The sequence below is a fragment of the Eptesicus fuscus genome, chromosome 10 (assembly GCF_027574615.1).
Source record: "Eptesicus fuscus isolate TK198812 chromosome 10, DD_ASM_mEF_20220401, whole genome shotgun sequence".
NCBI lineage: Eukaryota > Metazoa > Chordata > Mammalia > Chiroptera > Vespertilionidae > Eptesicus > Eptesicus fuscus.
In genome coordinates, this window is record NC_072482.1 from 77,948,825 (window position 1) to 77,961,626 (window position 12,802).

Consider the following 12,802-nt stretch of genomic DNA (forward strand, 5'->3'; position numbering starts at 1 on the left):
TCCCATACAAATGCGGCATGTTTCCCCCACTTTTTCATTAGTATTTAGGGTTAATAGACAAGGGGGAGAAGGGCAAGACAAAATCTACAAAGTGAATGCATGCAGGCCATATCTGGAGTTTTCTTTTTTGGACAAAACAGTATTTTTTAGAGTTTGAATTAATTATTAATGCTTAAGCCATTTAGAAACCTTGGAAGCTCTAACATTGTGCCTGCTTTCTCTCATGGCTATTGTGGCTAGTAGGGGCTGCCACCCTTAGACAGGGAGGACCACTCCAAGTCGCCAGCATCTTTTATGTTGAGGTTGTTGGTACCTGGTCTCCCTACCAGTCTGTTAGCCGCCTGGCCTCTGAGATGGGTATAGATAGTGGTTATGAAGAATACATAATTTAAAGCTATGCATAAAGCATCTTCTCACCCCACCCTCTTTTATGAGGAAACAGAATCCTAGGGATTAAAGTAATTTGCCATAGGTAATTACACTCAAGAGTCATGAAATACCATCCACGCGTGGAGCTAAATATAATTTCATTAGTCTCAAGAACTTCTCTAATGTTCGACATCCCAGGTACTATTTTTTGAACATGTAAATGTGTGTGTGGCAGTAGGAGGGAATTTTGTTATGACAACTAATAAGTTTGTGTGTATATGTATGTGTGTGTGTTTTTTTTAAGATGCTCCAGTCCTTGTGAGGATTACATTCCAAGGACATGTTAGCCCCATGTTTGTTTAACTCATGCATCAAAATAGTTCAGCTAGCATTAGAGCCAGTGGGAATCTAGACCTGTTCCGTTCAGTGTGGTAGCCAGTACTACTGGGCTATTGGGCATTTGAAATGTGCCTGTTCCAACTGGAGATATGCTTTTGGTATAAAAGAACATATTGGATGTTGAAGATGTAAGAAAAAAAGGTAAACTAATAAATCAGAGAATTGATAGAGATGAATTCTTTTGATTCTGACTAACCTTTCTATAAAGAAAATATTAAATGAAAACTTAGCAAGTTCTGTTCATAAATGCTTCACAGATGGTTTTCTAAAAGATAAGGGCTTTGTTACTATTTACAAGTGCACCTTTTATTTGATGCTACAGAGAAATGCCTTCTATCTGTACTCATCTTATGAACCTAGGATTTGCAAAGGCTTAGCTGGAGTAAAGCATACGGAACATAACCTTAACTGTAGTGCATTTGTTATGTAAAAGCTTGAAGATTTTTTAAAATGCTTTCATGGCAAGTTCCCACTAGATTTGAATGTGGCAGAGTGAACCATAAGACCTTACTTTAGCTTTCCGGCCAGATAATAGCTACTCTTAGAAATCTCTGTCAAAGCTTCAGACGTTTGGGAAAACCAGTATTTTTAAAGAAGTAAGAGTCCTGGGATTTCACAGAGACAGTTATTCAGAAAAATGAACCCAGAATTTTCCACTTAAATCGGCAGATGAAGGTAATGGTGAAGACAGGCAGTAGTGCTTTCTTCCTGGAGACGTGGTGCAGTTCTGTTTTTTCCTCCCCAAGCCTCTGTTCTGTGCTCACCTTGAAGATTAGTCCCTATTGCTGTAGCTCATGGATTCATTAGTATATATTGTGGACATACATGTTCAAGGGACAATAACAGTTCGTATAAGAAAGTCAAAAGTATAGAAACAACAGTTCATATAAGAAAGTCAAAAGTATAGTAAGTGTATATAAATGGCATATAGGGTAAAAAATAGTAGTTTTCCAGAGAAGCCTGGATAAAGAGCTATGCAGGTTGACCGGAGGGGGCTGTTTGGGTTTGCAGATCAGAAGACCTCCCTGCCACAGTGGCAGGAAAGCTCCCTGTGCAGGGCACTGGGGAGGGTTTGAACATATGGGGAGAGAGGAAAGAGCCTGTTGAAAACAATGGGATGGGTGTCAGGAAGAGCAATTCCTGCACTGTAGCTTGGTGTGGAGTTCCCAGCAGACCTAGAAAGATTTGTCAAAAGAAAATTGCATAGGGTCTTACATTCCATGTTAGTACCTTAGTTTAGACTTCGCTCTGCAGCGCATCTGCACTGGGGATTTGAGTCTGGGAAGAGCACCTTCCTTCAGTAAATTTTATTCGTCAGGAATAGGTAAGATCGATTGAAAGGGTGCTAGATCAGATGAAGTACCCTGTGAGGAACCATTATACTGATTCAGGCAATTCTTAATGGAGAAACTGAACTGAACATCTCTATCTTTCAGAGCAGAATTGTATTTTATTTGAAAGCATAACTAGGAGTGAAATACAATGTATGAAAATCTATAAAAAGAATATTAGCTAACATTGATTGAATGAGTGTCTACTCTGTGCCCAGCTTTATTTGAGAACGGTGCCATTTATTATCTGAATTAAATTACCATCATCTATGATGTAGACGAGGCCATTGAGACCTAGAGAGCTGGAGTCTCTCACCCAAATCACACAGTCAGTGACTGGCACAGCCAGAACCAACCCTCTGTCAGTGTGAATTTACATCACATTGCTTTCACAAGAATTCATGATTGGAAACTTTCAAATAATAACTCCCACCAATGTTCTTGACACAGGACTCCTTTTAGAAACATTTATTTTGTACAAAATGTTTCTGAGGTTGCAGCTATGATATAAAGCCAAGTGAACAAGTCAAACCAAATTGTATAAAACAGTCATGTTTCAAAATGAGGTGAAATTGACAGGGTTTTCTAAAGTTGCTGTGTGGTAGTAATTCCTTAAGTAGAGTGGCTTGAATGTGTCAGGCATAAAGATTCTAATAGAAAAACAACTGTCAGCTTTAAAGAAAACCCATTGAAATTTGGCCTGAAGAAATCAATGAGTCTTTACTATTAAAAGCCAGTGCTTCCAGTGGTTTGGATCAAATGCTTTTTTAAAAGGGCACATTTGCAACTCACTGAATCAATTTCTGGAGTAGAGTGTGCCCAAGATTGAGATGCACAATGTGAACCCCTTGTGTCTGGAAACGGAGATTGTGCTTTTCAGATGAGATTAGAACTTCTGTGCTTACTTGACTGATTTCCCACTGCTCATCACGGCACACTGAGAAAGATTAAAACACTCTGCACCCTCTATGAGGACTTAGTGCAAAGTAGGTAACAGGCATGTATCCATGAAGAGTTTGGACATAGAATTAGACCTGTGATTAGATAAAAGAAATAGCTACCTAATTACAAATTTGTGAAACCAATTCTCACATTGGCCAACAGAGGGAGACACAGGCTATGGAATGTGAGTATAATAGTTAGAAATGTTCACTGACATTGTATAGTCCTAAGGATGGGAAACTGAAGCATGAAAACAGTAGTTTGAGGTTTTTGTTTGTTTGTTTGTTTTTTGTTTTGTTTTGCTTGACCAAAATTCTGATACATAAAGTATAACCCATATACTTAACAGCTATGGTCTTATTCAAACCCCAGGTATGCATGTTATGATGTTGTCAAAAGTGAAAGCAGGTTGAATTAATGCCAGTAATTAATTCCTGTCAGTTTGTATAATGATATCAAGACTTCTATGAATATGAGTAGAACTTAAGCTTTTAAAAAAAGAAAAGAATCCTTAAAACTTTACACCTTGTACACGAAGAACCAGTTGCTAGTTTTCACATTGATTGTACTATGTGATAAATCATTTAGACCCAAATTTAGACTGGTAAGAATGGCCAAATATTAAGTTTTTATTTCTCACAGCTACATGCCAAAAAAAAAACGGAAATTAAAATGGCTATTACTATTCCATCCATTTGCTCCTTCCCAGCTCAAATGTTACATGTTTGCTTGGAAATACATTTCTATATGTGTTCAAGTGCAAAAAGCAGTCAGAAAGATGGGTGGACATGTAAACTTTAAAAAATTCATATAATAAGTTACTCCTTATTCATCTAAGACAATAAGGAACTGGGGGTTCTGAAACATTGAATATCTAATTAACTCAGAGTTATACTCAATTTACTGCTTTTTAAAAGAACAAGAAAAATGTGTTTAACATTAAGTTATAATAACTATAATTTTCTTGGATTCTGAAAGCTATTTGGATGATAGTTTATATTCTCAGAAAAATTGATTTATTTTACTTTCTAGTGGTTTGATTATGAATAAATAAAAGTAAGTGATACTTGATTTTACATGGGTGACTATGTCTTTTCTCTACATATATTTCAATAAATATTGAAGCTCTTTGAAATCAAGATCGCGTTCATTCAATTCCTACATGTGCTTGATTCCTCTTTATTTGTCTAATGACTTTTAAACAAGTTTAATTTTCACTTCATTTTACAAATTGAACTTTTAATTTTTGGTGAAAACAAATTCAGTGAAATAAAGTGACATGAAGCCTAAAAGAAATGGAGAACAGAATCCTCAACCTCGTTCTCTCTATAGGTTTCCAGGCACTGTAACCTCAGCAGTTCATTTTCCATAGCCTAAGCTAGGCACAGTGGCAGCTGAGTTCAATAACGATGCATGTTTACTAAGCAAAGAAAACAGAGATAGCTAACAGCCCATAAAGAAAAAGAATAGATAGCTAGATAGTGTGACTGAAGGTCACAGATAACTTCCAAATCCAATCCAATGGGTAGTTTTATCAATTCCCTCCTCATTTTTTCCCCCATAATTACTAACCTAAAAAAGACAACTTTGTGTTTTCTCCATTGATTTTTCCCTGCCTAGAATCAAGCACAAGTACTAATGAGTAATGAAATAGCCCAAAGCAGACAGCGGGGTGGAAAAAAATGAATTTGATTAATCAATCTGTCCTGAATAATCAGAGAGGCTATAATACCTGTGATACATCTAAACAGTGGGGAGATTTTTCATTAAAACAGGACTTAATTTGGGACCAGTGTGTCTTGGAAAGGTCCTTAATTACCTCTCGACCATCCTCTGTAATCACTTATGTTTTGCCAAAACTTGCAATCAAGCTGAAATACAAAATGAAAAGTTGTCTTCTTAAAACTCTTTCTCTTTCAGGGACAATGCACCATCCTTATTTTTTCTCTGCCTCCCTGTCCATTCCTATTTTAGTCCTCTCTTCGACCTACTTACCTTTCATTATGGACTCCCAAGACTCATGTCTCTCATTTTTCTGTTATACTTACACGAGACTAATTCCATCTGTTGGTTTCACTTATTCCTTTGTGCGGACAAATCTGTATCTCTAGCTCTAAGACTTCACCCAGGCTATAAGCCTCTTATTCTCCCTCTGTTTTTGAGACTCCAAACCTGAAAGTACTCTCTGGTACTGCCTTCCTAGTCTCTTCCTCCTGGTTTCTGTAGCAACCACTCAAGCCTGGGTCCTTGGTTCCAGCAGCCATCCTGGCCTATGTCATCTTCCTCGGGCAGCCTGGGCTGCTGAGTGGCCTCCAGACTGGTGTTCCCGTCTTCACTCCCCTCCACCTTGAGTCTGTTCATCACTCTGAAGCCACAGTGATGTTGTCAAAATGTAAATCTCAGGCTAGGACAGACCTTCGTCAGAACCAGAGGAGAGTCACACCAGCCTCCTCCTCTCATGCCCCCTTTGAACTGGCCAGCCCCGGCTCTGCCCTGTCGTCTCTCCTCTCACACTCCACTCCGCATCATTGCAGTAGATTGACAGTTGATCTTTTCATTGAATGCTCTTTCTGAATTTATTCTTTGTCTGTTAGATCAAGTTCATATTTCTCGGTCTGATATTAAAAAATGTACCTAATGTTTTTTACCTTACCTTCAGTTACTCACCATGCCATTACTTAGCTTCAGTAATGTCCATTTCTTCACTGTCCTGTTCCTCACTTTCATTCTTGCCCACCCTCCGTACATCTGTACACACCTGAAGTTAAGTACCCTTTCTGTTCATTTCAGTGAATTCAAGATTGACTTTTGTTTTTCTTCTGTACTTGGGTCTACTTTTAAAACCTATATTAGTTTCTCTTTTTTATATTTTTACTATATGAATTACCTGTGTTTTACAATTTACTCGTTTTTGGTTTATTCTTACTTGCCAGTTATTTCTAATATGCTTGTCAGTTCTCAAGATACTTTAATTTAAGGCCCTCAAGGGTGGAATAGGGTCTCATGTATGGCTCCTGGCAAACATATTATTTACTGTAGAACCAGTCAGATAGTCACTGTGGATTCCTTGATTTGGAATTTGATGAATGTTACCTACATGTTTTTTCCCCAAAGCCTCTGTCTTTGGAATATTAAGCCTTGTTTCTTTTCCTCCTAGAAATCCATTCATTAAACAACACTCAACTTTGTGAACCTGAAGAATTTTGACCGTTTCAAGTCTTAATGCCACACCACTACTCCAGCGAATTTACTACGACTGGTAACAATGACCAGAAGCCTGAAGAATTAAAATGCCAATACCAAACCCTACCTTAACAGCTCTGGTCTACACTGTTCCCTCGCATTTTAATATATTATTTTGTTTTATAACCACTCCTAAATAATCTTGGTTCTTTCTTTTTTATTTTAATTAGGGAGTTTTGTTTTGTTTTCTGTTTACTTTGTGTACAACTACCTGCTTTTTATGACTCAGATGATCCAATGATAGTGAACAAAGCCAGCCTGGCTGGTGAGGTGCTGTTCACTGGAACAGGTGCTGTTGTGCGGAAAGAAAACGCTGTGACTAACTTAGGTAGTGGCTTTCCTCCTTCCCATTCCCACTGAACTACCACCGATCACAGTAAATATTTACAGTTCTCGAATTACAGTAAATACACTGTATGAGAAAATATTAGTACGGATTAAAAGCATTTCTTACATCTCAAAACCTTTCTAATGTTTTAGAAATTCATTGGGAATATCTTTTATGTGGATCCCTTTTGACTTTCCAGTCTTGTGACTTTTTTACTGTTATTAGAAAGTCAGAGACCCAGACTGGAGAATTACGCAGAAGCTCACTGACCACGTGCTGTGTGCGGAGACCCTGCCGCACCGCAGTGCCAACGCCTCTCAGACACGCTCTTCGGCAGCATTCCAGAAACAGGAGGGAGGAGCAAGAGACCACAGTGTCTTCCCTCCTACTGAAGTATTCAGGCAGCTTAAAACCTTAGTGCTTTCTTTCTTAACATGTCCAAATTTCAATATTTTCCATTATTTGGACATTTGTGTAGAACATTTGCTTTGTATTAAACCTCCTTGTGTACATGTGAAACTGACCTTTTGTTATTGAGCAGGTCTGTCTCTCAAATAGTGGGATTCACAAGGTTTGAGGGCATGGGGAAGAGGAGTGGGCAGGGCTGCGGTGGTGTTTGGATGGGCATCAGAAAGCTAGACCGTTTGAAGCTGACACCAGAGACCTGATAGGGACTTATTAACAGTATGGAACATTTTCCTTTTGCTTTTGACCTGATGTATAGTTATGATGCCAGATTAGATTTATAGCAGCTTCAAGTTGTATTAAATGATATTTTGCTTTCTGTAATACTGTTATAAAATAAAGTTGGTTTATTCTCTAGCCTTGTCATTTCTTTTTTTAGTTTAAAAAATAAAATCAAGAGATATCTTCAGTCAGAAGCCCTCTCATTTTGTGGGATGTAACATTTTTAGAGTCTGTTATTCAGATCTTTGATAATTAGATGCTGCCATCATCACTGATTTCAAGTGGCCAAGGCAGTGTGAAAAGTTTGTAACCCTAATGTTTACAGTGCCAGACTCCTCCTGCCTGTTTCCATAACCCACCCCAGCTTTGACTAAATCTCCAAGGGATCATTTTGTTTGTTTGTTGTTTTGTGTGTGTGTGTGTATTTTTATGTTTTGGTTCAGGAAATATTTTAGCTGTGCCATCCAAATCCTGCTTCTCTTTCATGTTTTGCTTTGCTGTCCACTGGGCCTTCAGGCTGACAGGCTCTATGGATGGCTGCGACCACATCTAATCGGGACAGTTCATGGTGAAGCTTGTGCCGAGACCCACCAGATTAAGTGCTGATTTTCTTTTAAACATCAAAAGCATGACACAGCAAATGACCAACAGGAGAGCATTCCATTTAAAATGTTACGTAGAATTTCCCCAGTCATTTAAAGGGAGCGTGGTAAATGCAATGTGCATGACTGCCTTCTCTGGGATCTGTTCCCACTGAATTCTCTCTCACCTGTGAAAGGTCTTTCTCACTTTCTCCAGAATGATTACAGAAACAACTCCTCCTCTCTGAAGAAGCCTATCTCAGCGAGCCAAGCCTTACAAATATTCTGGAATCAAATGTGGTTCTGTAAATATTTTCCATCGGAAAGCTTATATATATAACATTCGTATTTAAAGCAGAGGGTGATCTTGCCAGGGATTTTGAACAGTATCTTTCCATACTGCTGAAGACAGGCGCAGCGACAGGAGGCGTGTCGGCGGCAGCTCCCGTGGGACAGGAGATGCCGAGGTCAGTCAGGGCTCAGGCTGGCTCAGCTCAGCACAGGCAGGGCGTGGGGCCCCAGAGAGGTTGCAGCACCTGTGGGGGACAATGCTGGTAATGTCACCTGTGACTACAGCAGCAAGGCTACTGTTTTTTTAAATATTTGTATTTATTACCAACTATTTCTCAGGATGTTATAATCTCTATAAACAGCTTTCAAAACCCCAAAGGATAGAATAAGAAAGTAGATCCGCAAGGTTCACTGAGGGGAGACATCCAGGTACTAATTGTATATCAAGTCAAAAGCAACATTGTAGGAATCCCTTTCCACGTCCCGCGTGGTCCAGGGTTCCGGTTCAGGGTTCGAGTTCTGGAGAAGGGCCGCACACAAATGAATGGAGACTTGAAGAAATTCAATTTGGCGAAATGGGGGGCCAGGTGGTAGTCCACCTCTAGTGGGATAACTAACGACTGCTCTGGCTCTGCCATCCCTTTTATTGAGGCTTTGGGGAAAACATCTTAGTCAAGATAAACAGAAATATACATGTAACCCTTAGGCAGGAAATAACAGAAACTTACATGGGACAAACCAAGGTGGAAGCTGCTTCAGCTAACAATATCTCAACTAAAGGGTGAGTGGTTAGAGCAATTAAGGTTGTTGACCAGCCTTCCTGGCTTCCTGTCAACATCTCTCTTTTAGTGAAACTGATTTGTTTCCGGCACAACATGACTTGTGGGTGATAAGCAGTAATTCCTTTTAGTTGCACGAAGTTTTGACAAGTATTATTTTACGTAACTCTTACAGCAATCCTGTGTAGAACACAGGAAACAAAGAAATGCACTTTCCACAGTCACAGCAGGATAAAAAAATAAGGTTTTTAAAAAATGTGTAGAGCTGGTAGATTTTTGGTATTTCACTATCTTGAGTAGTTTTTTCTTTATGACATACTGATACCCATGGCATCAACCGCAGTCCATGCAATCATTACCACCAAGACTCTGGCGATGAAACAAACTAGCCATAACTACTGCCTAGCGTGAACTTCATTAAGTATGTCCTTATTTATGGATAAAATTATATGATGTCAGGCTACTATAGGAATAAGAATGATATGGAGATAGGGAGGAAGGAGGGAGCTGTAATTTAAATGAAACAACATTGGCCATGAGTTGGTAATCGCTAAAGCTGGGATTCATTGTATTGTTTTGTTAAAATATCCCATCATAAAGGCTAAAAATGCCACAAAGCCCCATAATTTTAAACAAGTTCTTTCTCCATGTACTGCAGAGCGTACATTGTTCATCGTGTGGTGCTTGGCTCAGTTTCCACGCAGGCTTACCCACTTGCGTGAGTGATGAGGACATGTGAGTGTCACCGCTGAGGCACTCAGAGTGAGAAACTTACTCCTGATGGTTTTTTCAGAAGTCAACACTGTTCAGGTATTTGCTGGGATTAGGCCATGCTGCAGAGTTGGCCCCAGAAGAGAACATGACCAGCTGGCAAACCCTGACCCTTGGCCACAGGGTTAAAAATAGTGACCTGTGTATATTTACGATGTCAGATTAGATTCATAGCAGCTTCAAATTATAGAAAACATTTGCTTCAGACACACTGGCCTCAGAATCCTACAGATAGACATTTGAATCCCCTACTCTGAGTAACTGAGCCATGTGACTTTAATGAAGGCACTTAAACATTGTTACGGTGAGGGTAATAATACAACCCAATATGGGGGTATTCTGGTGCTTAGATGAAATAAAAATGTATAAAATGCCTGGCAGAGCTCCTGGCACAGTAATGCCCTCAACAAAATGGTAATTGTCATGAATACTAACAAGACTATGTCCCAGTTAACCCACCACGGGGCAGTTAAAGATCACCACCAGTCTGAGCTGTGTTCTGGGAGGGCTGTCCATTGCAGAATTCTCTCCTGTCATGAGGTGACTTGGGAAGCCTGCTGGGAAGGTTTGGCTTTGGAGGTAAGGGGACCTGCCTTCGCTGAGCCCCGCGTTGCCAGGAACCCTTTATGCTCCTCCTCTGCTGTGTGGAGGCAGCTAAGCTGGCTGGTGTAAGAGGCACAAATCCTTTCTTAAGATTCTGGCTATAGACTTCCTAACCGCAGATTTCAAGGAGCTAAGCTTTCCCCCAATATATGCAAAGCAATGGTTATGTGCATTTTTCCTAGAGATAAAAGATGATTCCTGGCTTTTGTCAAATTCTCAGAAGCCTTTATTATCTAAATTAAAGGTTAGGAACCTCTGCTCTTAATCTGGGTTTGAAATGTGGATTTGAGAAATTAAATGGAAAGAATATTTTAAAATTCCCAATCTGGGCGTAATTAAATTTTTTAAAACACGTTTCTCGTTTCCGTTCTGTCACTCATTTGCCAGAATGAATGTCATTGTGCAAATTCTGACAAACTCAGAGTTCTCTCTTGGTTACATACTAATTAGAAAGCAAGAATCTCAAAAGCATTTTGCTTTGAAAATGCTAACTTTTTAGAAACAAATCAGAAAATTCATTTCTCAAAAGTGTTTAACAGGTATGAATTGTGATTTCTGAGACAGTTTTGCCAAAGTACTCAAAATGTCAAGAAAAAGTGGTTCTTTGTATATGGAAGTGTTTATCTGTTTCTGCTTTTTCAGTTGCTACTAAATGGTATGTAGAAACTACTGGAGGCTGTTACCTTATTGGTTTAATTACAAGTAAGTTCTTATTTTTTTAAAAAAGGGTCGCAAGCAATATTTCAGGGAACATAATGTGTGCCCTTATCTAATTTTCTGTTTTGTCTGCGTGCACCGTTCGAGGATGTGAAGGACAGGTGTGGGCTTGCAGTATCCCAGGACCAAGTTTCCAGCAGGAGAGATGGAAAGGTAATATTAGCTGCTTTAGGTTAGCTCTGTGGGGGAAAATTTTTTTTTCTTGGGTAAATTTTCATTGAATAAATGGCAACATAACAAAACTTAAAACATCCATTCCAGTGTTTTATTGAAGGTCTCCTGTAGGGGAAACAATTGGGAATTCTTTTAGATATGAGAACATTTGAAATGAGATTAGGAACTGTCGAGGTGAGAGCATTTAGGGCCATGAGAGCATATATGGCCCCTGGTGAAAGGCTGTGGAGCACAGGATGGAACAGAATAGGTAGGACAATGTGGGAAGACTGCTGGCCTGGTCTAGGGCAGCCACGATGAAGGGCCAAAGCCGTGTGAGCTGGAGTGAGATCACCGCCTGTGAGCATGTGAAGAGCAAAGGCGTGGCCATGCAGCTGGTTGGCTGTACTCTGTAGGGGTTTTGTCAAATTGAGTAGCAGTGCCTACTAGCAGATTGCAGTGAAATCCTGGCCTTGGGAAAACTAACATGTGTCTGTCCCTCTCCCCGCACAGAAACCTTCACAGAGCTACTCGTGATTTTACTGGAAAGTCCTTCCTCTGGTCTTACTCAACAGCAACAAAAGAAATAGGTCTTGATTTAAACTACTTGGTTATACTTACCTTTGAAAGCATGTATGCTTAGAGCTCATCTGTTACCACCGTGGCTGGCAAGGCAGAGATGCTGGAGTGGCATCCACCAAAGCCAAGAGTCTGGCTTCCAGAGTGCTTTGCTTCCAGAAGGTGAACGAACGCTGGGGGCCGAACTGCAGATTTGGCTGGCAGCTGGGAATACGGTGCGTCCTTCCACGCCTTCTGTTCCAAAAGCATTTTTACATAAGCTGACTTCCACCAGGGGCTAAAAAGAGATCCCTCCAGAACTGAAAGAATATTGTTATTCCTTCCATATGGCACGGGTACTGTTATTCTAATATTACCCCAGTCTGAAAGCCCCAGCAGACATTTTCATTGCAATCAGATGCAATAAAACATGGAAATGAGTGTCTTCAGTCAAAGGGTGGGTTTCATGTTTTTCAAGAAGTGCAAATGGAGTCCAATAGCTCACTGGATGCATATGAAGATCTTGAGGGGAGGGGGAAGAAGCAGAAAATACTCAGCATTGGTGGTGGATTCTTGCTTTTTTTCTTTCGTCGTCCATGCAATCTTTTGTGTGATTGTATGTCGCTATGGGAAATTGGTGCATTTCTCACAGGTGGCCAAATTCATATGTTTTATAAAATGAATCACTCTAATAGCTTGTTAGATTCATATACAAATATTGGAATATAAGCAGACTTACACTTAGGACATGTTAGGCATCCTTTGTTAACGTTAACTAGAAAACTGAAAAGCACAGTAGTAATCACTATTTTAGCCACCACTTTGAATTAACTGTGTAGGTTATCTGTATTGTCTCTTTGAGGCCCTCCCCCCACCCCCCCCACCCCCCCTGCCATGCCTCAATCATTTTCCTCCCTTTGGCTTTTATTATGTCCATCTTTCTGTGTTCTCTGTGCTATAGCTTCAACTGTTACCTCTCAGCAATGTCTCTGAAAGAGAATTCTGCTGGGGAAATGTGGACCTCTCTCATTTAGAAATAGCTCCCTGATG

General features: G+C 39.9%; 1 protein-coding gene across 1 annotated transcript in view; it reads left to right on the forward strand.

Annotated features, from left to right (window-relative positions):
* Positions 1-7,434, forward strand: part of EPB41L2 (erythrocyte membrane protein band 4.1 like 2) — a 133,108-nt gene extending 125,674 nt beyond the window's left edge. Inside the window, exon 23 of the mRNA XM_054722629.1 lies at positions 6,199-7,434. The gene's annotated coding sequence lies outside the window, so the exon portion shown is untranslated. The remainder of the gene's footprint in view (positions 1-6,198) is intronic.
* Positions 7,435-12,802: the final 5,368 nt, after the last annotated feature.